Genomic DNA, 5950 nt, shown 5'->3' on the forward strand with positions numbered 1-5950 from the left:
AAGGTTCCAGCTACAAGTGTGAGGTGGTGCCACCCGGCCAGTACTCCAGCTGCACAACTGGGTGGCCAAGCTGTTGCCTCCTCCACTGCGGGAGCCCACCCAGGCTGAGGCCGCCATCGGAACCAGCCCTGTACATCTCAAACTTCTTTTGTGTGTGTGTGTGTGTGTGTGTGTGTGTGTGTGTGTGTGTGTGTGTGTGTGTTGGCAGAGCCAGCTGAAGCTTTATTCTGAAAAAGACACTTGGATTGGCTTTTAGTTGCGGTTGTGGGCAAGAGAGGGAGCCCCAGGCAGTTGACTCCCCCAGGGGTGGGCTAAGGACGGGACTGAGCCTCAGGTCTTTGGTTCCAACACTCCCCTGCACAACTCCTTCTTGCAGGAACAAGTGAGCGGGGAGGCTGGGAGGGATCACAGGAGCCTTTCACTTAGGCAGGATGTCAGAGGACTCGAACACCAGCTTCCCATCATGGGTCTCAATCTTCTTGACAACCACAGCCTTGAAACTGGTACGGCTGAAGGAGCCAGAGCCCCCTCCAGAGCCCAAGCTGGACTGGTAGGAGCTCAGGCCATAGTTGAAGCCAGGGTTCCCATAGGCTGAGGTCAGCCCACCTGAGTACCCGCTGGTGGTCTTGGTGTGGATGCTCATGTTCTGCATCCCAGACTCCAGCCGGCTCTCCTCGCCCTCCAGCAGCTTGCGGTAGGTGGCGATCTCCACGTCCAGGGCCAGCTTGACGTTCATCAGCTCCTGGTATTTGCGCAGCTGCCGCGCCACGTCCTGCTTGGCGGTTCTCAGAGCGGCCTCCAGCTCGGCCAGCTTGGCCTGAGCATCCTTGATGGCCAGCTCCCCACGCTGCTCGGCATCAGCAATGGCGGCCTCCAGGGAAGCCCTCTGGCCTTTGAGGTCCTCGATCTCAGCCTGGAGTCAGTTGATGTTCTGGTTCATCTCGGAAATCTCCGTCTTCGTGCAATGGAGGTCATCCCCGTGCTTCCCAGCCAAGGTCTGCAGCTCCTCGTACTTGATCTGGTACATGGTCTCAGCCTCAGCTCGGCTGCGGTTGGCGATCTCCTCATACTGGGCCTTGACCTCGGCGATGATGCCATCCAGGTCCAGAGAGCGGCTGTTGTCCATGGACAGGACCACGGAGGTATCAAAAATCTGCAACTGCATCTCACGGATCTCCTCTTCATACAGTTGCCTGTAGAAGTTGATCTCGTCAGTCAGCCCTTCCAGGCGGGACTCCAGCTCTACCTTGTTCATGTAAGCTTCATCCACATCCTTCTTGATGATGACAAATTCATTCTCCATGTCTGTGTGCTTTTGGATCTCTTCCTCATACTTGGTCTTGAAGTCCTCCACCAGCCCCTGCATGTTGCCGAGCTCCACTTCCAGCTTCAGCTTCTCCTGGGCCAGGGTTTTCAGCTGCTGCCGGAGGTTGTTGATGTAGCTCTCAAACATGTTGTCTATGTTGCTCCGGGCTGTCTTCTGCTGCTGCAGGAGGTTCCATTTGGTCTCCAAAATCTTGTTCTGCTGCTCCAGGTGCCGTACCTTGTTGATGAAGGAGACAAACTTGTTGTTCAGGGTCTTGATCTGCTCCTTCTCCTGGGTGCGCACGACCTGGATGTTGGGGTCCACTTCCAGCTTGAGGGGGCTCAGCAGGCTCTGGTTCACCATGACAGGTGTGATGCCCCCCAGACCTGGGGCGGGCCCCACTGTAACCTGCAGCCAGACTCATGCTGCTGCCCAGGCCACCCCGGAAGCTGCTGCTGCTGCCCACCCAGGAGAAGGCCGAGGAGCTGATGCGGGCGCCCGGCCCACTGGTGTACGAGTGGCTGCTGAAGGACCGGGGGCCAGAGGTGAACACCTTGTAGGACTTCTGGATCACCCTGATGGACATGGTGGGGGCTGGAGAGGAGGCAAGGAGGCCGAAGCACACAGACTCAAGGAGTTGTGAAGCTGCTCCTAGGTCCATCTCAAACTTCTTGTACAGTGGAACCCTTGGCCTAGAGTGCTGGTTCTCAAGCTGAGCTCTGTGGGACTCCTGGAAGGGGTCCAGGAGGTACCCAGGGCATGGAGGACCCTGGAAGGAAACCCAAGATTCCAGGAAGAATCCAGGGAACTCTGGAAACGTATTCCTCTTGTTTTCCAGCCCATGACTCACTCCTAGTTTGTCAATTGTAATTTTTGTGTTCCCCTGTGTGATTTTTGTCATCAAAATAAAAATCAGAGACCCTCTAATCCATGTCTACAAGAACAACAACAGATTTGGTCTAGGGTTAACAAGCACTCACACATACTACTGATGGGGAAGTAAATTAATATATCTTTTCATGAAGGGTGGTGGAAATTTGACAGTACTTAAAGTGTGAATATTCTATTATCCAACAAGTCTGATTCTCAAATATATCTTATGAAATACAATTGATTTTTATTATTTGTGAATTCTGTTTTTGCAAATTTGCCTACTCACTAAAATTTATTTGTAACCGCCAAATCAGTACTCATGGAGCTTTCATGGTCATCCATGGACATGGGCAGAGCAGTGAAAACTTTGAGTCAAGAATTGACTGTATTCCTACAGATGTGAAAGAAATCCATGTTTGTTCAGTTATTTCAACAAATATGTGTTGAAAGTAGCAACATAGACATTTGGAATTCATCTATGAAGCAAACAGAAAAGGCACTTTCCCTTGCAAAACTTACATTCTTAGCAGAACAAGAATTATCGCAGAATTGTTTGAAAAAACAAAAAGTAGAAACCACCTCAATGTCCAATGAGAGGAGAGTGACAGCCTATAGCCCAGCAACCCCCTCCCAGGTGTATCTCAAGAGAAGTGAGGAATGTCCAAAAAAAGCACATGTACAAGATTTGCTCTTAGCAGCTTTATTTATAATAAAAGGATAGTTAAATTATGGTATATACATATAAGAGAATGTGCTGCAAGCATTGAAAATGATATGGGTATAAATTCATTGACACAGACCAAGTCCAGGACTAATTGTTGACTGAGAGAAAAACTAGTTTCAAAACTGTGTGTGCTCAATATCCTATGATAAACCATAATGGAAAAGACTATATTAAAAAAGGAATGTATATATATGTATAACTTAATCACTTTGCTGTTCAGCAGAAATTAACACATTGTAAATCAACTACACCTCAATAAAAAAATAGTGATTAAGAAATTAAAAAAAAAACTGTATGAACTTTAGGCCCCAAGTCTGTGAAAATGTATAGTCACACACACACACACACACACACACACACACACACACACACACACACACACACATTTGTAGAGAGCTATTTGGAAGGTGTTTACAAGGGCTTTCTTTTGGTAGTGGGATTTCAGAAAATTTGTACTTTGTTATTTTACCTTTCTGTACTCAGTTTTTTTTTGTTTGTTTTTTAAATTTTTGGCTGCATTGGGTCTTTGTTGCTGTGTGCTGGCTTTCTCTAGTTGTGGTGAGCAGGGGCTACCCGTCATTGTGGTGCACCAGCTTCTCAGTGCGGTGGCTTCTCTTGTTGCAGAGCACGGGCTCTAGGTGCGTGGGCTTCAGTAGTTGCAGCACACGGGCTCAGTAGTTGCAGCACACGGGCCCTAGAGCACATGGGCTTCAGTAGTTGTGGCAAATGGGCTCAGTAGTTGCGGCTTGCAGGCTCTAGAGTGCAGGCTCAGTAGTTATGACGCACGGGCTTAGTTGCTCTGAGGCATGTGGGATCTTCGAGGACCAGGGATTGAACCTGTGTCCCCTGCATTGGCAGGTGGATTCTTAACCACTACACCACCAGGGAAATCCCTATATTCAGTTTTTAAATGCTGTGTTTGTGAATGCTTCAAATCTGCAGTGGCCTTGCTTTCAAGGGTTTACATGCTTTACCAGCTTATCTTTTCCAGGAGTTCCTCTGGCCCAAATAGTTCCCAGGTTCCCCAGGGGATCATATATTTATCCTTCAGGGAGCCCTTATTTGGCTGGTTTTTCAGCTCATAGTTGAGAGCAGGACTTGCCCCCCACCAAAGTGTCCAGGAACCTTCCAGAAATGTCACTTCTCACCCCTCCCACCCAGTCCCCAGGAGGTGAAGCTCCCATCAAGCTGGGTCCACAGGCTGACCTCGGTCTCTTCAAGAGCCACCACCCTAAGTAGCAAATTGAGGCATTTGTTCCCACCACTTCTTGTGCCCCACCCCCACCAAGGGAGCAACTCAGCTCCTGGTTTTCTTTAAGATTGAGAAATAGGTACCAGGGAGGTTGTGCTCCTCAGGCCCCTGGACAGCAGCCCTAAGTCCCAAATGCAAATAGCTGTGTGGGGGTTGTGCTGTCACCAGCTTCCCAGCATCCGGCAGAGAGGGCAGACTTGGGCCTGGGATGACTGAGGACTGGGGGGCAGAGTTGGTCCCAGAGGGGTCTGCGACAATCTTTTGAGCTGTCTTGTTAAAGACCCATTTGTGTGTGTGTGTGTATGTGTGTGTGTGTTTAGTGCTACTCAACTCAACTGCTTCTCCAGTCACAAAGGGAGGTTTTTGTTGAGGAAGCAGGGCCCTGGCTCACAGCATAAATTCGAGCTCAGGAGCAGCTGGTAAATGTGAGGACAGACACTCATTCAGGGGCCGAACCTGTGCTTGAAATGTCTACTTAGCTATTCAGTCAAGAGCGACGTATCAGCCTCTTAGCCAAGCCGCATGTTCTGAGACGCATCTGAGCTATTTCTGAAGTAGATAGAGGCTTGGGGGCACCTGGCACCTCACATGATCAGTGGGAATTGGTATCACAGCAGCTGGGCCTCTGCACCCCACTTGCTGTCTCCTCTCTAGTCCCACGGTCCCCTGTGTGTGGGCTGAGCTCAGCTGTTTGTCCTAGTACCATGTCAGGGTACAGGCCTGAGCACTGGTTCTCCAACTTGGCTACATGCTGTAATCAACCAAGATATTTTAAAGAATATTAGGGCCTGCAACCCTCCTCAAAAGAATCTAATTAAACTGTCCTGGGTGTGAAACCAAGCAGGACCCTGTGGAGCTCCTGGGTACAGAAGCCTTTCTGTGTCCCCTGTTTCTTGTCTGTAGGGAACACACTCTAGCCTCCATGACCTTCCCTGAGGGCAGGTTCAAACAGCTGCTAATCAGGGAAGGGAGGGGATGCAGAGACAGGGGAGGAGCAGGCAAGAAACAATAGTGCAGCCTTGGGGCAGGGTCCTGGTTCTGCCTTAAGGGAAGCATATAACAATATCTTTGAGCTCTTCTACAGAACTAAAACCCCCAACATATGGAAGATGGTAGCATTCTTCGTTCCAGAGAAGGTCACAGTTTGATAATGTTGAGAAGCTCATCAGGAGACCACTTGAGGTCAGATTAGAGGACTGCAGGCCCTGTACATACCCTGATCCTTATCAGCAACTCTGCCCTTGAACCACTGCTATAAAACTCACCAAGTCCTCCCAGTTTTTGTGGCATGCATGAGCCCACTGTGGTCCCTTTGCCTGGCAAAGCAGTAAAGCTATTCTTTTCTACTTCACCCAAAACTCTGTCTCTGAGAGTCAATTTTTCACTGTGCACGGAGGCTGAGTTTTCGGCATCAGGTGCAGCCTGAGCTGCAGTTTTAAAAACTCCCCAGGTAACTACGATATGCAGCCAGGTTTGAGAATCACTCTCTTAGAGGGCACATTGTGGAACCAGATTATACATAGGGGTCGCACTGACTTCTCAGAGGTGCCTCTGACCCAACCCAATTGGAAGCTTCTATGAAAATCCCTTGTTCAGAAAGACTCAGAAATTAGAGGATCAACTTCTCATAACCATGCTGTTCACAGCATGGAGGCAAGAGCAGCCAGGCACAGGGAATAGCAGCAGTGGAGGGGCTGCAGCCAGGCTGCCCGCCACCTGCCATCAGCTGATCCCAAGGACATACCTGACAGCGAATACAGTCTTGTTTCATGTTCAGAATGGCCAAAGCAAACAT

General features: G+C 49.6%; 1 pseudogene; it reads right to left on the minus strand.

Moving 5' to 3' along the window:
* Positions 1-418: 418 nt before the first annotated feature.
* On the minus strand, positions 419-1892 carry LOC117313751 (keratin, type II cytoskeletal 8 pseudogene; annotated as a pseudogene).
* Between the last annotated feature and the right edge of the window lie 4058 nt (positions 1893-5950).

The sequence above is a fragment of the Tursiops truncatus genome, chromosome 10 (assembly GCF_011762595.2).
Source record: "Tursiops truncatus isolate mTurTru1 chromosome 10, mTurTru1.mat.Y, whole genome shotgun sequence".
In the NCBI taxonomy this organism is placed as follows: Eukaryota; Metazoa; Chordata; class Mammalia; order Artiodactyla; family Delphinidae; genus Tursiops; species Tursiops truncatus.